Below are 17,276 nucleotides of genomic sequence, written 5' to 3'. Positions count from 1 at the left end.
TTAGTAAAATTTTAATGAAACAAGACTCGGCTGACTAAAAGTTACAAAAGTATCCTTTTTCTGCTCATGTGTGTACACCTATTTTACGTTTCTTAAAATTACTTGTTGAGTTTTAAAGCGATTTTTAAAATTTACTGAATCAAACAAGTCTTAAAAAATAAGAAAATAATTTTGAATTACTTAGGATAATTAAAATAAATATTTTTAATAACATTTTTTAAATTTATAGATATTTGCTATCAGAAATGGACTAATCAATTGGGGATTTGAGAGTTCCTCTATTGAAATGGTCTACCATAAGTAAAAGGAAAAAAATTAGAAACATTGTCAAAAATTTAGAATGTAAGTTCTGGTTGGGTCAACATTATTAAAACAATGATAAATTATATTATGTTTGGTAAATTAATTTATTGTAAGATTCGTGGTACATTATTCGAAATGGCATAAATTTAACAAATGAAAATCATTTGATATTTTATCTACTGAGTAAAACCTAGTGATAAAAACTAATCGAATATTTTTAATATATTATCATAAGTAAGATTTTTATTGATCGTCATAAAAATGTTTAATATTTATGGAACAGTAAATAAATATATAACAATAATATATCAAATCAAGAATTTAGTTTTTAGATGATCATCGCAAGGAATTTTTTTTAAGCTACGCACTTCTTTTGATGTGAAACAATCAATGCGGTGAGTCAGACGGGCTGTTGGTGTGGCGACTCTCTTCCAACTTGGCTAGGCGATCCCCCACTTTTTTTCATTGTGTTGAACTCGTATATCTATAACGTATACTAAAACAAGTAGTATGTTAAAAGTAAGGTAATTAAGATAAAGTTTTAAATGAAAGCTTGGATGAATTTGATATCTACCATTTTTTTGGTTCTATTTTTTTTTGGTGTATTATTACTTCTTTATTGTGTTCTTTAGGGCAAATCTCGATTCATTTTTTTTTAATCTTAATATTATTATTATAATGTTTCATGTAAATTGAATGCAATAATATAAATTATGATTTATATTTTAATTTGACTTTAGTTAAAAGATATTAATACTAGTAAAATTATCTACCATGATGTTTCAGATTTGTTGAATTTATACATGAGGATTGATTGTTTTATGTAAATTACTATTCAACTATAATTCCATTAATGTAAAATACAACTTACATTCATTTTCAAATATAATTTTAAAGGAAAATTTTAAACTATTATACATACATAACAATTTCTGCTAAAAATAGAACATAAAAAAATAATATTAATGTAGTAAAAGTATAATGAGAATAATGTCTACCAAAAATTGACTAAACTGACATTATGAACAACATAAATTTGATAAACTTAATTTATTTACAATACTAAGTGCGATAAATAACACATAGAAAAATTAGACAACGATGTCTAATAATAACAATAGTTTTAGTACATTTAAGCGACAAATTCAAACAACAGTTTTCAGCGGTGAAAGAAATATTTAAAAAACGACAACAAATTCAATGATTATTTTTAAATCGATGGTCAGATGTTTAAGAAAATAAAAACTGAAGTTGATTGAGTCAGGTAGTAAGATCGAAAAATTCAAATAAAAGTTTGCTTATGAACTTATTGCTATACCACAGACCAAGCCACTGAATGACTATTAAATGAGATAGAAGCCTTCTATCTTACTATTTGCCTGTCGAATTGCATTCTTTACAGTAAATTAACTGTTTTATACATATATAATACTTTGAATTTGTTCGACCGGTTGTTTGAATTTGTCGCTTTTATTTCTTAACTCGATTGACAGTATTTATTTTCTCAAATATCTTTCCATCGAATTAGAAATAATCAATGAATTTATTGCCAATTTGTTCTGTAGTTTTCAATTTGTTACTTTAGTATATTAGTGTTCGTGTAAGACAATTTTTTTTTATCATAACATTATATGACATTCCTCGGTCGCCTAGATATAAAAATGCTAATAAAAGCCAATATACTCGTTCAAAAGTTGTTATCTCACAGTCATTTTTTTAGTTAGATATTTTTTAACAGTTTTATATATTTACTAAGTACACAACTTTGTAAAATATTATTTTTTTAGATTTTTATTTTAGATTTCAGTCATAGGTTAAAAAAATTTATTGAAGTACATAATCGATTTTAGACAGCCCTTAAGAATTTTAAGGTGATTGCATAGTGTTATAGATAATTTATATGATGATATTGAGAGTCTAATTAATTTTAATTTTATAATAGAAGATCAAACATCTGCTCTTTTTAGAAAAATTATTATTTAAAAGTTAGCTAAGAACCCTAATTTCAAATATGAATCACAATGATCATTAAAATATAAAAAGAGGATAAATTTTCTTTTTGGCAATTGATATCCCAATATAAATGTCACAAAGCACATTTCCTTAAAACCATCTGTCAAATCAATTCATAAAATAAAATTTGTATTTATTTATTACAAAACAAAACAAAAATTATGTCATATGAATACTAAAATATTCAATATAAACTTTCATGAATGATTAACATGCATTCTAAATTGGTAACCAATGATACCCAATTTTTTAACAGTTTAAATTATTTATCACTTTCGTTAGAATTTTAAAATACCAGACAATTATATCGTAATATATAACTTCGAGAATGCCTTGTAATAACAATAAACTTAGGCTCTGATGAAAAAAATGACTAAATATCACCAAAACTGGTCTATTAAACTAGCCTTATAAATATTTATTTATTTATTTCAATATTTATTTATTTTTGTAATATACAAGACACAACATAATCAAACAGAAAAAAAACAAATAAATATTGAGTACGCCACAGACGGCAATGAGTACAGAATATAAATACAAAATATCCAAATAATTAAATAAGTACAGCATACATAGAAGTTTAAATTATTAACATACAAAATTAATAATTAAAATACATCGCTACACATAGATTTTAACTTGGTTAAATGGACATTAAAGATATCAAAATTTTTAATTAAATTGCAAAAATGTAGCATTCTATTGACCGGTGAATAATAACTATAATTCTGACGATATGAGTTAACATAAAATAAATTATTAGATCGGAGATGAAAATTAGGAACATTAAAAGAAATTAGACTTAAAATTTCTGGACAATCTACATTATTATTAATGAGATTATAAATTCAAAAAACGTCATTGCATTTTCTTCTGTAAGCAAGGAAAGTTAAACCAAGAGAGATTCTAATTTCATCGATGGACACATTATAATCCCTAGACTTAAAAGAAATGAAATGTAAAAAACGTCTTTGTATAGATTCTATTCTATTAATTTTAACTATTTTATATGGACACCAAATAATAGATGCATATTCTAAAATTGATCTTACAAAAAAAATGTACAAGGTTTTGATACACAAAATATTATTGAATTCATTACAATTTCTTCTCAAAAAGCCAAGTGTTCGTGACGCTTTATTGTAAATATAATCTATATGGTTAGAAAAAGATAAATCGCTGGATAATATAACTCCTAAATCTTTAATACTATAAACATTAAGCAAATTACAACCATCAATCGTATACTGATTAATATTTACATTTTTAGAACGAGTAAATGTTATCTGATGACATTTATTTGTATTAATTACTAATCCATTTTTTTTTACACCATAAACTGAATTTATCTAAATCTGATTGTAATTTACCGCAATCATCAATTGATTGAATGGTCATAAATAACTTAAGATCATCCGCAAAAAGCAGATAGTTGCAGTGTTGAAAATTTTGACATAAATCATTAATAAAAACGATAAAAAATAAAAGAGACAAATGGCCACCTTGTGGTACACCTGAAGTAACATTAATTATATTCGAAGTAAAATTACCTATTTTGATTTGTTGATTTCTATTTTTGAGAAAGGAAGAAAACCACGCAAGCATTGGATTACCTACACCCAAAAGTCTTAGCTTTTTTAACAAAATTGAATGATCAACTTTATCGAAAGCTTTTTTGAGATCAGTATACACAGCGTCTACGCGGCCTCCAGAGCTTATATCGGATATTAAAGTAGTGTAAAAATGTTATAAGAAGATTTAATAAAAAATTTAATAAGAAGATTTGTTATAGTTGATTTTGATGAACGGAAGCCATGTTGATTATTAACTAAAATAGGTTGAAATGTATATGCAAGCTTAGGTAGTAATAATTTTTCAAATAACTTTGGTAAGACATTAATCTTAGATATGGGGCGATAATTAGTTACCTCACTTCTATCACCAGCTTTAAAAATAGGATATATAAAGCTAAATTTCCAAAGATCTGGAAAACAATCAGATAATAAAGAAAGGGAATAAAGGAAGTGAATCGGCCGGGCAAGAGCACAACGACAATTATTAAGAAATATTTCAGAAATTAAATCCGGTCCAGTTGAAATGCTATTTTTAAGATGAGAAAGACCTTCATAAATATCTGATAAAGATAAATCACACTTGGAAAAATAAATTTTATCACCTTCGTAATTATCCAAAGACAACGGATCAGTATTATGTGCTGTGAATACTGAACCAAAATATTCACCAAAAATATTAGCAATGTCTCTCATATTATCAAAGCGCGAATTCTCGTACTTCATTACATTAGGTAGTCGGTTTACATTTTTACAATTCTTTATATACTTCCAAAAGTATTTAGGATTATTTATTAAATTGTTTTGAACTTTATTTAAATAATCAGAATAGCATTGCTTAGATAAAAATTTACAAGTTGCACAGGTAGATGAAAATTCATTATAGATTGACTGTAATCCGTATTTTTTAAATTTTTTATGCAAATATTTTTTTTTGTGTATAAGGGACTTTAATTCTTTTGAAAACCATAGTGGAAAAGAAGATTTATAAGAGTAGATTTTAGGCACATTAGCATCTAACACTCTAGAGATTATTTTATAAAACTTACTTAATGCTGAGTTAGATACCAATCTACATCATTTAATAAATTAACTAATAAAGGAAAATTAGCATGGTTAAATTATGACTTTAACCATGTATTATTCTTATGTTTTGAATTATAACTATCATATACTATTAGACTTGATTATTAAAAAAATTTGCTAAAAAAATTCTTATCAAAAGAGGCATCACCTCTAAAATTTATAGATCGATATTTTCATTTTCATTTATAATATATCTTAATAATATTTTTATTTCAATAAAATAAATTTATAAAAAAAAAATCATGTAAAAACCATCACAATAATTGAAATCCCTATTTTAGCTTCGATGCGAAGCTGAGAAGGTATTGGTTTTACTAAGGTGTTTTTTTTTTGTGTCTGTTACCACTTTTTCTCAGCTCTCACCGAACCGATTTCTTTCAATGATACGTCAAAATATCACAAATCGTATCTAGTCGAAGACATTACCCTCAAAAATTGAAAAAAATTCCCTCATTCTCCGTAAATAGGAGAAACCTCCAAAAAAATTACAAATTTAAAAATCGCTAATTTTCGAAATTTTTTAAATTTTTTTTACTTAAAAGAGCCATAACTTTTTTAAAAATAACCAAATCAACATAATTATTTTTTTATAGATGCATGATGTCTTTATCTATCATTTGGTATATATTTTGTTTATATCTGACCCTTTACCTGCCCACAGGGGGGGATTTAAAATGACAACTTTATCACAAAAAATTAATTTTTTTAACTTAAATTTTGAAAATGTTCCGGAAAGTCTGACACTTTTATATATATATTAAATTAAAGCTAATGTAATATACTTTATTATGAAAAAAAAAAATTTCGGACTTTATCTTATCTTCATGATGAAAATGGCTACCGAATGCTATTTTTGTGTTAAAATTTTCGATTTTGTATTTTACACTTTTAACTTTATTATGCTATAACTTTTTGAAAAGTGTATGGATCAATACAATTTTTTCATGAGAAGTAGTATTTATATACATCTTTCATTCGACATACTGTTTTTTTAAATCGGATCATTTCCTTATATACGAGGGAGGTTCAAATCTAAAAAATGCATGTAGAAAGTAGAACTTTTTCAACTTAACTTTTGAAAGTGTTCCGGAAAGTCTGACACTTTTATATATATCTTAAATTAAAGTTAATGTAATTNATATATATCTTAAATTAAAGTTAATATAATTTACTTTATTATGCGAAAAAAAAATGTCGGACTTTATTTTGTCTTCACGGTGAAAATGTCTACCGAATGCTATTATTGTGTGAAAATTCTCGATTTTATTTTTTACATTTTTAACTTTATAATGCTATAACATATGGAAAAGTGTATGGATCAACATAATTTATTTACGAGAAATAATATTTTTTAATAATCCCTTTTTCATTCGATATAGTTTATTTTAATCAGGATATTAATAAGGAACTAGCAGATCGTGTAGCTTTTGGAATAATCCACCAAATTTTTAAAATTGAACACTATCTAAAGATTTGCATCGATGCGTTTTTTTTTATAGTGATTTTAATCACTGTCAAATATCATTATACTTGATCCAACTATGCCACGTCACCACTGTGCCGCGACCCCCCTGTGCTGGGTGTTTTACTTATTATGTTATTCAATCATTCATTGTTAAATACAGATCTAACAAAGGTAATTTAACGAACAAGTATGAAACATAAACAAAAAATAAATATTATCAACTTAATATAAATCAATAGTATTGAATGATTTATCAATAGCATCATCGCTAAATGATTTAAGACGCGAATTGTTATAAATATTTATCATCAAAATAAGTACAGTTTCTATAACATTTGAAATAATGCTTCAATTCTAGGGGGACTAAAACCTCCTTGGTGACCACTTATGAGTGAAAATGAAAATTAATTTAATTTAAAGTTATGAAAATAAAAACTTTTTCAACAAAATTACAACTATTCTTAATATAAGTAAAGCAATAAAATTTATTTAACATTAACAACCTAATTACGTTTTCCATATCACACTTAAAACTATTTCATTGATTATTTTGAAACATAATAAATTGACACATTTTACAACTAGGTCAGGGTAGTGAACAATCTGTAAAATATATTGTAAATATATAAAAACAATACCAACTAGGTTAAGTCAAAAGATATATCCAACTAATTATTTACTAAAAAAATCACAGGGAATACTGAAAGTTCTGAAAATGACTGTATTTTTTTTATAAAAAAATTTTTAATTATTTAAATAAATAAGCACTTATTAGAGAACATTTAATATGATTAACAATATTAAGTAAACTTAATATGGATAATATATGGTAATATATTTGTAAGCAAATTAATGACTTACAATTAAAGGTATAACTATAAAAAAAATTTGGGATTGCTAAATTGATTTTTTCCTTACCCAAAATGTTTAAGTAACAGATATTTAAAAAGTAAACAAATAATGAGAACAATAGAAAACCTTTTTCTTACTTACTAAGCACCCTATATAATTTTCTCAATTTTTGGAGGATTAATTAATCGTTTGGAGAGTGAGCCCCTTAATTGCGTGAATGCTTATTTTAAAACTAAATTTCTCTATAATGACAAAACTTGATACAGTATATATAATAAATGTTTGCAATTCTCTCAACACATTGTGAGACACTAGTAATTACAGAAGCATTAAAAATACTAAGTTCACACTTAGTGTGGTTATGTAACAGACGAACTGTAACCTACACGTGTTACTAAATAAAACAAAGTAAAATTTGATTAGTAATTTTTCGATAACATTTCAAAAACTTTGAGTCAAGATAATAATTTACGAATGTTGAGTAATGAGTATAGCGAAAGTATAATTATAACTTCGAATTTTTTTACGATTTATATCAATTAATACCAATAGTTGAACTATGATGGCTGATAAAATTAAAATTCTATTTTAATCATTTAACTTGTTTTTAATTAATTTTTTCATTATTGATACTTTGAATTTCTATAGCATAGAGATTTTTTTTATAGTTAAAATAAATGAAAAATTGACAACATAATGAAAAAATGTAGCGGTATTAGAAAACACAAATGACCAATTTTAGCTTTGTATCATACACATCAGACATTTTTTTTAATGTAGTGTTCTGCACGTATCGATTTATACTTTAATAAATGTTTGTTTTTATTTTACGTTATACGTAATAGCCTGATTAAGTTAACCTTAAGTTTTTAATAGTAGAGAAATTATATTAGTAAAGATGAATATGAAATTGACATGCATAGTTTGGATACTGAATTTTACATCCGTATATGATACATGTCCTATTCCATTTATTTAACTCAATTTTAACTAATTAAATACATATTCATATGTAACAATCGATAACGAACAATCGAAATATATAAGAATATATATTTTTAATATGATATTTATCAACTGCTAAAAATATTGAATGTATGCAAATTGCATATAACTGTTGTACTAAGTAAATATAATGACAATTTACACATAAATTCATCAAATAACATATTTAATAGCGCATATTTAAGTACATAATTTTTAATGCTTAATCTTATAAGCCATGCAATTATGATTGAAATGCTTCAGTATAATTTTAGACAATTGTAGTTACACACAAATTGATACTTAATTAGTTTAAGAAGTTTAACCCATTACACAGAGAGACATAATTCTTCTATAATTTAGCAAATTAGTTTGGAAATTTGGCTATTTCGTAATAAATTACAAAATAAGCAACTTACGTATTATAGTGCATATTTCAGCGGTTTATCATCAAAATAGATACGTTGCAATGGTTTTATGCATTACATGCGTGTTAATAATAAATAACAAAGTTATTCATAATTGACAAGTATAAATTTAAAACCATGATATACAGCTAATAATGGTGTGATATATCAAAATTGCAGTGTCGGCGACCCACGTGCCACGCATAACTTTTATTTCAGGGCCTTCAATCCCTTCTATTCAAAACACAAAACAGAAATACGCAGAACTTTTGATTTTAAAAATTAGTTGTAAGAACTTCTAAAACAAAAACATTAACATTTGATAGGACGTTAAGCGATTGAAATTTCATTAAAACTTACATTAAATTATTTTTATTAAAAATTAGTAAAACAAAAATAATGTCTATATATTTTTAATATACATCAAATCATTTACGACTATCTCTTCTAGCATCTTCATTAACATAAAATATGTCACATTAATTATTATTCATATTATGAATAATAATCTTGATATATTTTGTTAAAATATTAAGACTTAATTAAACTAAAAAAGGCGATTAAAAAGTAAGTTTCATTTTGCCATAAAATTAAAACTATTTTAACACGAAATTTGTTTAATTTGAAAGTAGACATTAAATGCTATATTTTTCAATAATTGTCAAGAAATGTATAGCATTTTTTGTAATGATGTATGTTAAAATATATCTTAAAAATATCCATACAAATTAGTGTATATGTTTAGAGTGACCGCGTTTACTACAACACTATGAAAGTAACTCTATTTGACCATTCAGTCCAAAAAAAAAACCTAAAATCAAAGGTAATTAATTAGGCTGTAAGGTAAATTCTCCTACTACTTTTATTTGGTCTTATATGTCTTATCTTTGGTCATTTTTACTGTCATGGATTAGCAAAATTCAATACAAATTTTTACCAGACCTCGATTATTATATATATATATTAATTTTATTTTATTAATTTATATTTTTTACATATTTAAGAGTCTCTCGATGACGAATTTTATTAACTTTTTTACAAAGTTAAGTTGGTCAAGTGTTTTAACACATAGGGGCTTTCTGCTCATCGCTCGTCATTGTTATTCATACGGCTGTTTTTTGAGCATATTGCATTAATTATCAATAGATTATCTTAAGATCACCTTCTTACCTTTGCATATTTTACTCAAAATTTTGACTATTTTATTACTTTCAAACTATAAAAATTTAAAAGTAGAACGGATTTTCATATTTGACTGTGAAAAGTGCTATTATAATTTATAATAAATGTTTTTAAAAAATCCTCCTTTACGAAAAGTTATGGCATAATGTAATTTATTTTTTGATCATCCCTGGTAAATATAAAAGAGTATTTATTCCAGATGGTATCATTTTAGATGTTAAATTTTGTTTTTTTTTTCTACTTAAGAATTCAATTATGAATATTTTAAAAGTATTTTATAGTTTAAAATCATGACTTTAACTATTTTTAACTTTCAATTATAATTATAATTTGGAACGAATTTGAATATGACTCTATTCTAATTTCTCTAGCATTATTATTAGCATCATTGAAATTGATTCATATATACTAAAATGAAACGATTTCTTCGAAATCAGCATAATGTCATATAACATAGGTATTAAATTGTCGAACCGTTATCGCCTGATTCGTTTATAATTTGTAGAAGTAGCCAAATTATACTTATTATATTTATTACTTTTATATACCACTTAATATAATAAAATGGAATATATGTAATTTATTATATTTTACAATATTAATAATTTGTCTTAATTTACAGCAAAAGTGCAGAAATTTATGGATAAAAGACAAATATTTATATCATGGGCGGAAATTTTATGATTTTCGGAGAAGTGAGGCCAAAAATAAAATTTATCGTTTGAAAAAAAAAAATTCCCCTTTTTGGTGAAGTGAAAAAAAAGGTAAATTACAATTAAAAACCTTGTTAGCAATTCATTTAGGTGGTCTTGGCCTCAATTATCATTAATTTAATGCAGAGTGTAGGAGATAATTGTTGACTATTAATCATTAATACATTATATAATTGTGAAAATTGTTTAATAAATTTTCAATACTATTACAGTGTTATCTAAATTTTATGTACCAAAATAGTTTCTAAATATTATTTTAAGAGGAAAAAGAAAAAAAGGAGCAAAAATTGTATAAATATCAGTATTCCCTGAAGAAACTGATGCCTTATACATTTTTTTAATAATAATAAAATGAACTAAAAATCAGTGGAAACCACCTATTATATATATATACCTAACTTGCATATCATACAGCATTTTTAGTATAAAATTTTTAAATTTTAGTTGATAATTATAATTATATTTAAATGTCGATTAGAAGATATGAAAGTTTGCGCAATAGAAATTAAATAAAATCATACTTTAAATCTGAGAAAGGAAATAAACCTAGTTCATAATAAGTAATTAATTAAATATTGCCGTGTCTAAACCACGAGTTAAAATTAATTACTATTATTATTTGTAGTATGATAATTTTTTATCTAAAATGAACCTATATATTTTATAAAAATCCTTGAAATAATAAAATATATAGTGAATCTCATTATTTTTATTCAAACATTTTTTATAATGTGGTTTTTGGATATACGAATAATATTTATTGAATATTTTTATTAAGTAAATATTAACTATAACTATTAACTGTAACTATTTCTTGAACAGAGCAATCAACTAATCAATCGTCTCGCAGTATAAAAGGATTTAGAAACCTTCTTTTCGGAAAAGGCAGAGCTATCTGTATAGTAAATGCTTAAAAAAATGTATATACGTTAATTGCAGTGGCATATTTAGGAGACTGTGAAATACTGATATAAAAATGTCCATTGACTTATTTTTTTTCTCATAATATACTCAATATAAGTAAAAATATTTCATTAAAGCTTATCAATTGAAAATTTTCATTTGTGCATCTTCCTATTGTATATTTCTAAATATTCCCCATGTTCATTGATGTTACAGTATCAAATGAATATTCAAAAATAAATTAAATTGCATTTATCAATTTTATCTACTTAAGTTAAGTAAGTGAACTTTATTTGTTATCTGATCTTCAGATTTACAATCCATCATATTTTATATTTAAATGTACTTTTTGTCTTAGTAAAACGATTTTAAATTTTTAATCGAATTATTCTTCAATAAATATACGTGCGTACACAATTTATTAATTATGAAAGCTATCTATCTCAAAACATCACAATATTTTTATAAAATTATGTAATCTATTAGCCCAACAGTCGCTAAAAATAAAGGCTTAAGGAGATTTAAATAATTAATATTGCAACCTCTAAGCCAAAAAGTACTAAAATATTACTGATTATAATACTTTAAAGCATGAATACTATTTTTTGATATAAAAATTTGCTATAGTATTAACCGGAAAAAGTTACGTTTTGTCTGTTTCCGTTTACTGGAAAATGTTCAGAATAAAATAAAGAAATGGAAAATCAATTTATAGTGCATCTCAACATGAAAGGTGTCAGTTTCTTTAGATTATTGATACGTCTGTTATGGGACACAAACTTGCTACGTTAAGAAAGAAAATATTTCAATTGTTCGGTTTGATTAATAGTGGGAGATTCACCTACCTGTTGTTTGGTCCTAGGTCAGCAACAGAGACGACGACAAAGAACGGGAAGTATTTTTGCTTAGGCCAAAGACCCACTGCAGGTAAAAAATCTGCGCTTAGAATTACACAAAGTAAAAACACACGCACTTGAACGTTTCTAGTAGATCCGTGCCAGCAACGGGGGTGGAGGAATAACTCGTGGCGGATTATAAAATATATGTTTATTATTTGCTAATCCGTACGGTATATACGCGTTCACGCGCAACGACGGTCGGGAAACTGACCACATGAAAAATATTATTTAAATATCAATCTTCCGGCGCTCGGCCGCCGCCGCCACCTCGTTTAGAGGTCGAACCGAGTTCGGGTCAACCGATATCGCGGCTATATGTATAAACATATTTTATTTATGTATACATATATCTTTTTTAATAGATTGAGAAAGAGATAGAAATAAGTAAAAAACACATAGACACACACAATGCAATCAAAGTGTAGTCGATATGGTGTACAATAACAAACACGCATTACAGTAGGTAGTAGGAAACGTCTCAGTTGTTATGACGGATCGTCACCGGTTTGAGTTTTATTTTCATTATGACTACTAGGCTATTATAAGGTACGTCACATGTTCGGTGGGAGAAAAATGTGAAACACCCAGCTGATTACAACGAGGATTAATGCCATTGATATTGATTTTTTTGCATAGTCAAACTATTCATAAAAAACTAATTTGAATATGTTTATAAGTATTTTTTTTATTCAAAAATCTCGAGCTAAAAAAACCAGGTAAAAATCAAAACTATTATTACTTAAGGATGAATATAGAACCATAAAGAAATATGATGTGCAATATAATACACTGTTGTTGAGTAAAGCCACGTTGGCCAAAACAGAGAAAACGCTATTTTTTTTGGAAATAAACCAAAATATGAAGTCTATGAAAATATATAAAAATCAGTTGACTGTTATTAAAGAAACGATTTTGTATATTTTAAAGTTAATAGATTAAAAAATAAGTATCGGAGAAATTTTAAAACAAATTTGATAAGGAAAATTTTCGCCATACATTTTTTTAGATTAAATTTTATTTGGTTATTTTTAACTACACCCAACACATTTGGAGAATATTTTCATGGACACGTCAAAAGTATTTTACAGCCAAATTAAGATACCGACAAGTGATGAAATAATTACAACGCAAGCAAGTCAGTTTGCATGGGAACAAACCGTACTACAATATAAAACCTACACTATTTTTTTTATCACTAAGTAAACACATTATTGTTTTTATTAGACATGGTTTTTATATATAACATCTTCGCTTACTTTTTCTATAATCAAAAGAAGACCAAGTAGAATTTAAAGATTTACTATCAGTACTTTTAAACTTAATAATAAATGTGAAGTGATTCATGCAAAAAGGGTTCTTAAAATTTTTATTTCATTTTGAGAAAATGTTAAAAAATTTCATGATCCTAGATAATTTAAGATTTTTTTTACGTTGTTATTGAATATATATATATATATATATATATGTAAATATCAACAATTCTGTTGATTTTATCTCTTGTATTGGACTAAGGCCCTTTTTGCATAAATCAACAGTGTGACAAACATTTATATAATTTTTACTAAAATAATGTAATTCTCAAATGAAAAACGTAAATTACAATTGAATATTGTAATAATTGATTAATAATGATCACTTTTAACAATTTAATCTACATTTTCATTTTCTTCGTAAGTAATGATTGTCCAATTAATGAGAGACTTGAAAGAATGCACATATTTTTCCAGAATGCATGGTTGTAGCTTAACAATATCAATCATCTATCTTACCTTTCTTTAAAGGGACTTTTCGTGGACTAAGCTTATATATTTGAAAATTTTTAAATAACATATATACTCATGTTGAATCTATGAAAAAAACTTACCATCGATGTAAGGGTACGCTTTCAACACTCCAGGATCTGTTTATTGTGATTGAAGTGATCAAAACTGCTGATACCAAAATATATATTATCTTCTTTTTTTCTTTTCTACTACTTGTTTAAACTGATATAGGATTTCTTTTAAAATATGTCAAACAATATTCCATAAAATATAGAATTTCATCAGTTTCCACCGATTTTTCCGTAAATTTTTGACAGCTTTTATGGACTGCTGCTCAAAATAATTTGTAATAATTGTTACACGAAAAAAAAAAATTCTGTCAAATTTTCTCAAACGTCTTTTTACTTGGCTAAAATTACAATCGCATGGCAAAATACTAATGTCTTTGTATGGTGAAATATTGTTCTATTTTATCAAATATTTTCATCGTAATTAGAGCAAATAACATTTCCATTAATGCATGATTTTTGTTTTGCTCAGTGCAATTATCACTAAATAGGTGCAAAGTCTTTACAGTTTCAAGAATTTCATTATTGATTTAGCAAAAATAAATATACATTACACGAACCTTAATTTCAATTTCCTTTCTGATATACGTAAAATTTTGCAGTATTCTATTTTACATTAGTCACCGCGAAACATTGATTTTTATTTATCGAAGATAAATCTTAATATCTAAAAATAGTATCTTATGTAGAGATTCTAAGTAAAGTGTGATTTTCCATGAAATCAAACACGTTAGCAGGAACTTTTTTATCTGTATTACTGATTCCTGTATCTAATTTCAATTTTGAATAAAATTTACTAGCTCCTTTTTTATGAATTGTCAAATCATTTCTCTTTGTTGTCTTGCTAATATGTGAATTTTTTATTTTTGTATTACAATATAAATTTTGTATTGTAATCAGAAAAATGTATACTATACGTCGAGATTTATCTCACTATATTTGTTATTCGATACTTTTAACTAGTATGTGGACTTAACTCAGTGATATTTAAGGATGACAAAGGTGCAATAATTATTAGGTAAAAATAAGGTGGAACAATAATTAAATGCATGGGCGTTTTCGCAAGAAGGATAGAACTCCTCCTATGACGAAAAAAAATATATTTTTTAGAGAGTAATAAAACATATTTTATGCATACCTCTTCAAGAAAAATCCCCGAGAACACCACTGATTAAATACTAAATTTCTAGAGGTGATCACTAAATGTTAACGTAATTACTGTTTATATCAAAAAATAAATATTTAATGATTAAAGTTTTAGTAATAATAAATTATTATAACTAGTAGTTGTGTTAAATTAATGATTTAAGAACAATTAGTAATCAAATTTTCTTATTAATCTTAGAATAATGCAGTACTTACTGAAAAGACAATTATAAATAAAATTGGCGATGATGGAAGCTAGTCACTTGAATTAAGATCATTTTTATGACTTCAGATTGAAGATTTCATTTGTAATTGTATAAAAAATAACTTTAAAATTTTCAACCCTTTAAATAGCATTATACTAAAATAATTACTACGCTATACGATTAGGTAATTTAAATTATTTATTTAAAATGCCAATCGCAAAAACGGAAATTTACAAAAATTATAACTTACATACATAAGTGGTATAAAATATAAGACAAAATTAATAACAGTGAAAATTTTACAAAAATAATGATAAAATCATACTATAAGTAACACATGATAATAATCATAGTAAGTAAAGAAAGATGCATAAGTACTTAACGGATTGTCTTTATATTAAAGGTAACATTAACGAAGGGTTTGGTGAAGTGGATGATTATATTAATAGGAAATGAGGTTATGAAAAAAATTATAAAGAACTCAAAAAGGTTTGAGTTTAAAAACTTCAATAATATTAGACAGTAGAAAATGAATGAAAATTTTATCGGCTAGCATCCGGTATGAAGAAAATATTACAATATCTAATTATCCAATTATTTCTCATTATTGTACTCCTATAATCATAATAAATAACTAAAATTTTAAATTAAAAAATATAAAGAATAAAAATTTATTTTGTACATACTCAATACAGACTACATCCTTGGATAGATAAGGGCAATAGTGTGCATTAACTAGTTAAAAAATTAATTTTTTTTCTTAACTTATCAACTTAACTGGTTAATTATTTTTCTAATAAACTTTTTAATTTTCCGTTTAAATAACAACTTTTCCAGTTAATTAGTTAAATAACAATTAAGCTAAATTTAAAATTTCATTAAAAAAATAAATGGCTATATGCTGGATTAATTAAAAAAAAAATCCAATTTTCCCCTATCCTAAAAATATTATTTATATAAAAGAGAATATAATTCCTAAATTTTTTCAGGGGATTCTATGAACTTGAAGGCTAGTTGTACCAGTGTTGTTCATTATAAATATAAAAACCAGAAAAAAAACATATGTGATTTTAAATGATTTTTTTTTAATAACTTATTTTAAAGATAAAACAGTGCAACCAACATCAAAATGTACAAAACTAATCAAAAAAATTTTGTTATCATTAATATTTTCTTCCTATTCAGTTAAAAATCGGTTAATTTTCCATAGTATCACCTACCAATAAGAAATGATTTTAAGAAATTTTAACAAAAAAAATGAACTTTAGATGAAAAAAACTTTGTTTATACTAGTTAAGTAAAAAAAAAATTTAACTTAGCTAGTTAAATTTATAATTTGATAACTTTTAACTATAAATTTATAGACATTGTTCATACTTAACTTAACTTGAGATAATTATTTCTATTAACTTGCCCATCTTTGGATATAGGTGCTAAATGACAGTCCTATACTCAAAAATTTAATGCATTTAGGAATTGTAGGGGATACAAAGACAGCTGACGGAGGTAAAAAGTAGTATGCTGCGTTTGATGTTTTTTAAAACTTTTAAGGCTTACATACAGTTATGTCATTGTGGTGATCAAAACAGCGATAAGAAAAGTAGTAGAATCTGAGATCTTAAATGATAAGACGCGTTGTAGAGGAGTTTCATTTAAAATATAAAAAAATCATGAAAGGAAAGTAAAACCTGTAAAAGGATATACCTTGACAT

At 25.2% G+C, this 17,276-nt stretch overlaps 1 protein-coding gene across 10 annotated transcripts in view; it reads right to left on the bottom strand.

Annotated features, from left to right (window-relative positions):
- The window catches only part of LOC126903704 (adipokinetic hormone/corazonin-related peptide receptor variant I), a 59,479-nt gene extending 46,656 nt beyond the window's left edge, over window positions 1-12,823 (bottom strand). For 4 of the 10 annotated variants that reach the window (XM_050682095.1, XM_050682100.1, XM_050682099.1 and 1 more), the window contains exons 1-2: window positions 12,328-12,823; window positions 672-799 (exon numbers count right to left, since the gene is read on the bottom strand). The gene's annotated coding sequence lies outside the window, so the exon portion shown is untranslated. The remainder of the gene's footprint in view (window positions 1-671; window positions 800-12,327) is intronic. The other 6 variants (XM_050682103.1, XM_050682101.1, XM_050682097.1 and 3 more) reach the window with 3 other exon arrangements.
- Window positions 12,824-17,276: the final 4,453 nt, after the last annotated feature.

This window comes from Daktulosphaira vitifoliae, unplaced genomic scaffold (genome assembly GCF_025091365.1).
Source record: "Daktulosphaira vitifoliae isolate Bord-2020 unplaced genomic scaffold, ASM2509136v1 Scaffold_4, whole genome shotgun sequence".
In the NCBI taxonomy this organism is placed as follows: Eukaryota; Metazoa; Arthropoda; class Insecta; order Hemiptera; family Phylloxeridae; genus Daktulosphaira; species Daktulosphaira vitifoliae.
The sequence above is the reverse complement of the archived record's forward strand: the minus strand, read 5'-3'. Positions and strand labels throughout refer to the sequence as shown.